The following is an 8,946-nucleotide window of genomic DNA, read 5'->3' on the forward strand; positions in this document are numbered from 1 at the left end:
TCAGCGATATATTTCTAAGTCAGGATGGTATGTGACTTGGAGGGGAAGTTGGAGGTGGTGGTGTTCCCATGTGTCTGCTGCTCTGGGCCTTCTAGGTGGAAGAGGTCGCGGGTTTAGGAGGTGCTGCCGAAGAAGCCTTGGCGAGTTGCTGCAGTGCATCTTGTAGATGGGACACACTGCAGCCAAGGTACACCGGTGGTGGAGAGAATGAATGTTTAAGGTGGTAGATGGGGTGCCAATCAAGTGGGCTGCTTTGTCCTGTATGGTGTCGAGCTTCTTGAGTGTTATTGGAGCTGCACTCATCCAGGCAAGTGGAGAGTATTTTGTCACACTCCTTACTTGTGCCTTGTAGATGGTAAATAGGCTTTGGGGAGTGAGGAGGTGAGACACTTGCCACAGAATACCTAGCCTCTGACCTGCTCTTATTGCCACAGTATTTATGTGGCTGGTCCAGTTAAGTTTCTGGTTTATGGTGACCCCCAGGATGTTGATGGTGGGGGATTTGGCGATGGTAATGCCATTGAATGTCAAGGGGCAGTGGTTAGACTCTCGCTTGTTGGAGATAGTCATTGCCTGGCACTTCTGTGGCGCGAATGTTACCTGCCACTTATCAGCCCAAGCCTGAATGTCGTCCAGGTCTTGTTGCATGCAGGCATGGAGTGCTTCATTATCTGAGGAGTTGTGAATGGCACTGAACATTATGCAGTCATCAGCGAACATCCCCATTTCTGACCTTATGTTGGAGGGAAGATCATTGATGAAGCAGCTGAAGATGGTTGTGCCTAGGACACTGCTCTGAGGAACTCCTGCAGCGATGTCCTAGGGCTGTGATGATTGACCTTCAATTACCACAACCATCTTCCTTTGTGCTAGGTATGAGTCCAGCCAGTGGAGAGTTTTCCCCCAGATCCCCATTGACTTCAGTTTTACTAGGGCTCCTTGATGCCACACTCGGTCAAGTGCTGCCTTGATTCACCTCACCTCTGGAATTCAGCTCCTTTGTACATGTTTGGACCAAGGCTGTAATGAGGTCGGGGGCAGAGTGGTCTTGGCAGAACCCAAACTGGGCATCAGTGAGCAGGTTATTGGTGAGTAAGTGCCGCTTGATAGCACTGTCGATGACACCTTTCATCACTTTGCTGATGATTGAGAGTAGACTGATGGGGCAGTAATTGGCCGGATTGGATTTGTCCTGCTTTTTGTAGACAGGACATACCTGGGCAGTTTTCCACATTGTTGGATAGTTGCCAGTGTTTTGGCTGTACTGGAACAGCTTGGCTAGAGGCACGGCTAGTTCTGGAGCACAAGTCTTCAGCACGATAGCCGGGATGTTGTCGAGGTACATAGCCTTTGCTGTATCCAGTGCACTCAACCGTTTCTTGATATCACGGAGTTAATCGAATTGGCTGAAGACTGGCTTCTGTGATGGTGGGGACCTCAGGAGGAGGCCGATATGGATCATCCACTCAGCAGTTCTGGCTGAAGATGGTTGCAAACGCTTCAGCCCTGTTTTTAGCACTCATGTGCTGGGCTCCATCATCAATGAGGATGGGGATATTCATGGAGCCTCCTCCTCCCGTTAGTTGTTTAATGATCCACCACCATTCATGACTGAATATGGCAGGACTGCAGAGCTTTGATCTCGTTGATTGTGGGATCGCTTAGCCCTGCCTATAGCATGCTGCTTCCACTTTTTAGCATGCATGTAGTCCTGTGTTGCAGCTTTCCTAGGTTGGCACCTCATTTTTAGGTACGCCTGGTGCTGCTCCTGGCATGCTCTTCTACACTCCTTATAATAATAATAATAATAATAATAATCAACTTTATTGTCATTGTTAGTGCACAGGTGCAGTACAATGAAATGTAGGTTTGCGGCTCCCGAGAGTGTACATTTAGATTAAGACATTTAAACATTCAACATACATTTGGCTTGTAATACAATAACATAAACATAACCATAATAAAGCGCATTGGCAGATGTGCAGGCTTTAGAGTTTATTTGTGGAGTTCAGTAGGATGACAGCCCTGGGAAAGAAGCTGTTCCTAAATCTGGTCGTACGGGTGCGAATGCATCTGTAGCGTCTCCCAGATGGCAGGAGGGCGAACAGACTGTGGCTGGGGTGGGTAGGGTCTTTGATGATGGACCGTGACCACCGTAAACAGCGTTTCTGGTATATGTGCTCTATGGTCGGTAGCCGGGTGCCGGTAATGCGTTGGGCAGTTTTGACTACCCGCTGCAGGGCTTTCCGGTCATAGTAGCTACAGCTGCCATACCATACTGTGATACAGTTCGTCAGGATGCTCTCTATTGTGCAGCGGTAAAAGTTAGAGAGGATCAGGGGTGACAGGTTACATCCCTTCAGCCTCCTTAGGAAATATAGGCGCTGCTGGGCCTTCTTCACCAGAGAGGAGGTATTGAGGGACCAGGAGAGGTCTTCCGTGATGTGGACTCCGAGGAACTTAAAGCTGTCCACCCTTTCCACCACAGCCCCATTGATGTGGATGGGGGTGTGACTTCCGCCTTTAGACTTCCTGAAGTCCACAATGATTTCTTTGGTTTTCTTGATGTTAAGGGCCAGGTTGTTATCGGCGCACCACTTCACGAGATGCTGGACCTCCTCCCTGTAGGCTGACTCATCGTTGTTGGTGATCTGGCCTACTACCGTGGTATCATCCGCAAACTTGATGATGGTGTTGGAACCATGAACAGCCACACAATCATGGGTGAAGAGGGAGTAGAGGAGGGGGCTCAGCACACATCCTTGTGGGGCCCCCGTGTTCAGGGTCGGGGGGGAGGTGTGGTTACCTAATTTGACAGACTGGGGTCTGTTTGTTAGGAAGTCCAGGGTCCAGTTGCAGAGGGAAGTGTTCAGGCCTAGAGTGTGGAGTTTGGTGGCCAGCTTGCTGGGGACGATAGTGTTGAATGCTGAGCTGTAGTCTATGAACAGCATTCTGATGTAGGTTTCTTTACCGTCTAAGTGATTCAGTGCAGAGTGTAGAGCAGTTGTGATTGCATCCTCCGTTGATCTGTTTGCACGATAGGCAAACTGGTGTTGGTCAAGAGAGGCGGGAACACTGGCTTTGATGTGAGCCAGGACCAGCCTCTCGAAACACTTCATTATGATGGGTGTGAGTGCGACAGGTCGATAGTCGTTCAGGCACGTCACAGCCGTTTGTTTTGGCACAGGAATAATGGTAGCGGTCTTGAAGCATGTAGGGACTACTGCCTGGGCCAATGACAGATTGAAGATGGCGGTGAAGACATCAGCCAGCTGATCAGCACATTCCTTGAGTACCCGTCCAGGGATGCTATCCGGTCCAGCAGCCTTTCGTGTGTTCACTCCGCGTAGAACACACCTTACGTCGGAGGTCGACAGAGTGAGCACCTGGTCTTCCGGGGGTGGCAAGGCTTTGGTAGCCGGCTCCCTGTTGTCCCTGTCGAAGCAAGCGTAGAAGTTGTTAAGCTCCTCCGGAAGGGAGGCATCGCTAACCGGGGGGGCTGGTGTTTTTGCTCTTGTAGTCAGTGATGGACTGGATGCCTTGCCACATGCGCCGGGGGTCCGAGTTGTTGTAGAAATGATCCTCCATCCACAGTGTCTGTTTCCTTTTGGCAGTCCTGATACCCTTTTTTAGGTTGGTCCTAGCTGCACTGTAAGCCGCTGCGTCGCCAGATTTAAATGCTGCGTCGCGTGCTTTCAACAGCGAGCGGACCTCTCCGTTCATCCAGGGTTTCTGGTTGGGGTATGTCCTGATATTTTTATGGGTCGTGACAACCTCGACACAACTGTTAATGTAGAATAGCACTGTGGATGCGTATTCCTCGATGTCATTATGGGCAAACATGCCCCAATCAGTGCGTTCGAAGCAATCCTGAAGCTCCGAGACTGCCCCCTCTGGCCATACCTTCACTGATCTCACTGATGTTCTCACTCTTTTGATGAGCGGTTTGTATGCCAGGGCTAGAAACAGGGAGAGGTGGTCAGACTTCCCAAGGTGGGGGCAGGGAATGGCCTTATAAGCGTCTACAATGCTCGTGTAGACTTGATCCAGTGTGTTCTCCCCTCTTGTGGGGCAGGAAACATTCTGGTGGAATTTCGGTAGTACAGTTTTTAGGTTTATGTGGTTGAAGTCCCCCGCGACGATAAAAGCTCCGTCTGGGTGCGCAGTTTGTTGTTCGCTGATGGCCCTGTAGAGGTCCTTCAGTGCTAGTTTGGCATTAGCGTGTGGTGGGATGTAGACCGCAGTGATGATAACAGCCGTGAATTCCCGAGGCAGGTAGAAGGGTCTGCACCTTACCATGAGGAATTCCAAATCAGCCGAGCAGGATCTATCGATTATGTCCATGTTAGTGCACCAGGCATTGTTAGTGTAAATGCACAAACCGCCTCCCTTGCTCTTACCGGAGTCTGCAGTTCTGTCGGCGCGGAAGACCATGGGTTGGTCCCCTGGCTTGATGGTAATGGTAGAGTGAGGGATATGCTGGGCCATGAGGTTACAGATTGTGGTGGAATACAATTCTGCTGCTGCTGATGGTCCACAACGCCTCATGGCTGCCCAGTTTTGAGCTGGACATATTATGTTGCCCTTCTTAAATATAGGTATTATGTTAGCTATCCACCAGTCATCTGGCACTACATCTTGTTCTAATGAATTATTAAGTGTGTGTAATAGTGCCTCTGCTATCTCTTCCCTAGATTCTTTTAAAATGTGCAGATGTAATCCGTCCAGACCAGGGGTTTTATTCTCTTTGAGTTTGATTAGTTTAGTTAATATTTCTCCACTTTTTATTTTAAATGCAGTTATTATCATCATTTCTATTATCATCATCTGATGTCATGTCCATCTGTTCTATCTTCCTGGTAAACGCTGAAGCAAAGTAATTATTTAATATTTCTGTCATCCCTCTATCGCTATCTGTGATATTATCCTGTCCACCCTTTAGCTATTCCCATCCTGACTTTCCTTTTTTAATTCAAGTGCCTGTAAAGTATTTTACTGTTTTGTTTTATGTTCCTTGATAATTTAATTTCATAGTTCCTTTTTGCCTTCCTAATTGTTTTTTTTTTACTTTTCTCCGAATTTCTTTGTATTGACTCTTATCATGCTCTCCCCTGCTGTCCATGTATTTAGTGTGTGCCTCTTTCCTTACTTTCCCTTTTTCCCTTCTGTCTTTATTCATCCATGGTGTCTCATTAGTGTTCAGCTTGTTCTTGTGTTTTAGCGGAATATATTTTTCCTGAGTCCAGTGTATGTATTTGTATGAAATGCATTTGTATGAAATTCTTTCCTCTGATAATTAGAAATGATGAAAGAAGAAACTCCACACAAAGAGTTTGGAACACTTGTGTCCTGAGGCGTAGTTTCAAGGCCAAAGTGTTTAAAAGTGAAAGTTTACTGTGCAGCTGCTGACTAATGTTTAATTTCAATGGTTGAAATCCATTCTTCTGTCCAGCTGATTGAACAGCTCCAGGCGAGCCTGCCTCTTTAATAGCCGTAATTTCTTTGCTTGTGTTTCAAAGGAAATGTAGCTCCAAGCCCCAGGTAGTGCAGTGGGTTCGAACATTGTCCATTTCACATCTTGAAGCGTTGGTTTAAATTCCACTCAGACTGATGTTAGGACGGTCTTCTCTCAGTCAGATACTTTAACAGATTACGTCCAGATAGGTCGGTGCCTGCAGCATAAAATCGTTTATTCAGTACCAAAAATGGGCACCAAGTTGACTTTTGATCTGAGAGGCTATTGGGTTTGCTGTCGAAAGAAATAAAGATTCACCCATTTGCATTAGGAGCCGAAGCAGGTTTTTTTTATTTGTTTGCGGGATGTGGCCATCGCTGGCAAGGCCAGCATTTATTGCCCATGTTGATTTCATAGTGTAGAGGGAGCTAAACCCTGCAACTAAGCTGTGCCGCACCTGACTGGGGCTGCCTGGTTCTCACTCTGCGTGCAAGAAGTGAGAATTCCATCCTCCAACATGGTCATACTTTACCTTAATGGGCATCAAAGCCAAACCGATTATTTTTCAACCAAAAAGCACATTCTAAGTAATGTCCTCCAGGAACGGCAGATCCGTAAGTAGCAGAAAGAATGGATAGAAAACACAAATAAAATAAAGATTTTTTAAGGTTAAAAAAAGTAGATTCAAAAAAATTACATCACATGCCCCTTAACATCTGATGAGGAGTCTGAACTGGGTCAATTTTTGTGCTTTCTGGTGGCATATGGAGAAGGGCATTGGCAACACCGGATAATCAGCTTACTCACACTGTCCTCTCAGATGCAAGAGACACGTGCTTGGTGTGTGGGATGATGGATGCACTGAGGGGAGAAAGAGAGCCAGTATGGGGATTGGGGTGGGAGGGTGCAGAGAGGGGGCTCCTTACCTCCCCCCCACCCGAGTCCCTGACATCCTCTCTCTCCCCCCTCCGATTCCCCCCCTCTCCCCCCTCCGATTCCCCCCCTCTCCCCCCTCCGATTCCCCCCTTTCCCTCCTCCGATTCCCCCCGTCTCCCTCCTCCAATTCCCCCCGTCTCCCTCCTCCAATTCCCCCCGATTTCCCGCCCCTCTCCGATTCCCCTCCTCTCTCTCCCTCCCTCTGAATGCGGAAAATCACTTCAAACTAAATCGTGAGAGCAGGACAAGGACAAGTTTCAAACTAGTAACATAAGAAACATAAGAGCATAAGAAATAGGAGCAGGAGTAGGCAATTTGGACCTTCGAGCCTGCTCCGCTATTCAATAAGATCATGGCTGATCTGCTACCTCATCTCCACTTTCCTGCACTATCTCCATATCTCTTCATTCCCAAAAATTTATTGACCTCTGTCTTGAATATACTCAACTACTGAGCATCCACATCTCTCTGGGGCAGAGAATTCCAAAGATTCACAACCCCTTTGAGTGAAGAAATTTCTCCTCATCTCAGTCCTAAATGGCCGACCCCTTATTCTGTGCCTGTGACCCAGTGTTCTAGATTCCCCAGCCAGGGGAAACATTTTCCCAGCATTAACCCTGCCAAGCCCCTTAAGAATTTTATGAGGAAAAATTCAGTTGGTTAGCACCTCCCGCTAGCGCCTCCAGGGGGCACTAATGCGGCGCTAGGAACTTAGCACCTGAGTGTGGCGATTTTAGCGCCGCTCATGAAATTGACCAGTCCTTTTGCGGTGGCACTAAACACTACCACCACGATCTCCTGCGCCCGCAGATCATGACGTCAGTCAAGCGTACAACGCCCCGGTAGCACCCCGATATTGAGTCGCGACCCCTGCCTTAGCGCCTGCCGCTATGAATGACAGGTAGAGGGGAACATTTTCAAGTCGGGAAGGGGCTGGGGGAGTGCTATTTAAAGGCGTGCGCTTCCTGCCTTTTCTTGTCGGCAAAATTTTTGGTTTTAACGCTGTCCTAAGGAGTTTTGACCCTCAGCACCACTTTAAAAGTTCCTAAGCGTCGAGCTCTTTCCCTGGGCCTATCCATTAGTGCTTCCAACACAATTACTTTTGAGGTCGCCTGTAGGGCCCTGATCAGGACAAGATGGTGGGCCACACGAGGCCGGGTAAGATGGCGTCCACGCTGTCTGCTCGCGAGATGGCGGACCCCACGAGGTCGGACAAGATGGCGTCCAAGATTGCCGCTCCCACGGCGCGCACGCGGCGGTGGCGGTTTTGCCTGCGGGGTTCCCTCTGCACACCTTCCCAAAGTGCCCCTTCTTACCGCACTTAAAGCAGGTGGTGCCTTTCGCCGGGCACAGGTTCCTGGTGTGCTTCGGCTGCCCGCAGAAGTAGCATTTGGGGCCCCGATGCGTCGCGGCAGTCGTAGGGCTTCTGGGGTGAGAGCAGGGCCCCGACGGTGTTGGGCTACCGGGCTGGGAAACAGAGGCGGCGTGGGCCGCGCGGCCTGCCGAGTAGGAGTCAGAGTTCTTCTGAGCCACATCCAACGATCGCGCTGTGTCCACAGCCTGTGTCAGATCTAGGCCCGTTTTCTCTAGCAGTCTCTGCCGGATATAATTAGAGCTAAGGCCTGCGATAAAGGCATCCCGAATCAGCTCGTCTGTGTATACCGTGGCTTTCACGTCTTTGCATTTGCAGTCTTTGCCAAGCACTTTTAGGGTGACTAGAAAGTCCTCTAGCGACTCTCCGGGTCGCTGTGTGCAGGTAGCAAGCAGGTGCCTGGCATACACTTCGTTGGTAGGCCGCTGATAGTGGGCCTTTAGGATGTTGCAGGCATCCAGGTAGCTGGCGGCATCTTGTATGAGTGGAAAAACCCGGTGGCTTACCCGATTCTGTAGGATCCCGAGTTTCACATCTCCGGTGGCTGTAGAGGCTGTGACGACTTCGGAGTTGGCCATAAAGAATTCCAAGCACTGGAACCAGTGTCCAAACCGTGCCGATGCATCCGAAGCATGCGGGTCCAAATCCAAGCGTTCCGGTTTCAAAAGTTGATCCATCGTTAAAAGTTTGCTAATAAAATTGACGTGCCTCAATAACTTCAAGACTCGAAGTTAGCAGAATAAAACAAGGCTTTTATTAGCAAAGAAAAGATGCCGGTGGCTGCACCTAGCTTCACCTGGCGTGCTGCTGTTCTACTGCAGGACAAGCCTGGACTTGTATTAAGTAGGGCCAGGTATGGGCGGAGCCGACACACAAAGGGGGCGGTGCCCTGTACACAATACAAGGTACAAACACCGGAGCAGGCAATACAATATATACAGTTAACTACAGAGTCTGATGAATGACATATTTCATCACATCGCCCCAGGCCGAGATTCAAGGCTGCAATGAGCAGGGAGTGGCTGGTCAGCAAGATGGCCCCACCCCTTTAAGAACTGGACGGCGCCAGTCTGTCTGGCTTCCATGGTAACTGACATCGCCTGAGCTTCGGTAGCATTCTGAGGTAGTGCCTTGGTCCCTGACGTTTGCGCCTTAAGAGAGGTGTGTAGCGCCCGATTTAGCG

General features: G+C 49.2%; 1 protein-coding gene across 1 annotated transcript in view; it reads left to right on the plus strand.

Annotated features, from left to right (window-relative positions):
• The window catches only part of LOC147115542 (phospholipid scramblase 1-like), a 123,798-nt gene that overhangs the window by 67,503 nt on the left and 47,349 nt on the right, over window positions 1-8,946 (plus strand). The gene's annotated exons all lie outside the window — the stretch shown is intronic.

This window comes from Somniosus microcephalus, chromosome 6 (genome assembly GCF_052327205.1).
Source record: "Somniosus microcephalus isolate GS21.2 chromosome 6, FLI_Smic_1.0, whole genome shotgun sequence".
Classification (NCBI taxonomy): Eukaryota; Metazoa; Chordata; class Chondrichthyes; order Squaliformes; family Somniosidae; genus Somniosus; species Somniosus microcephalus.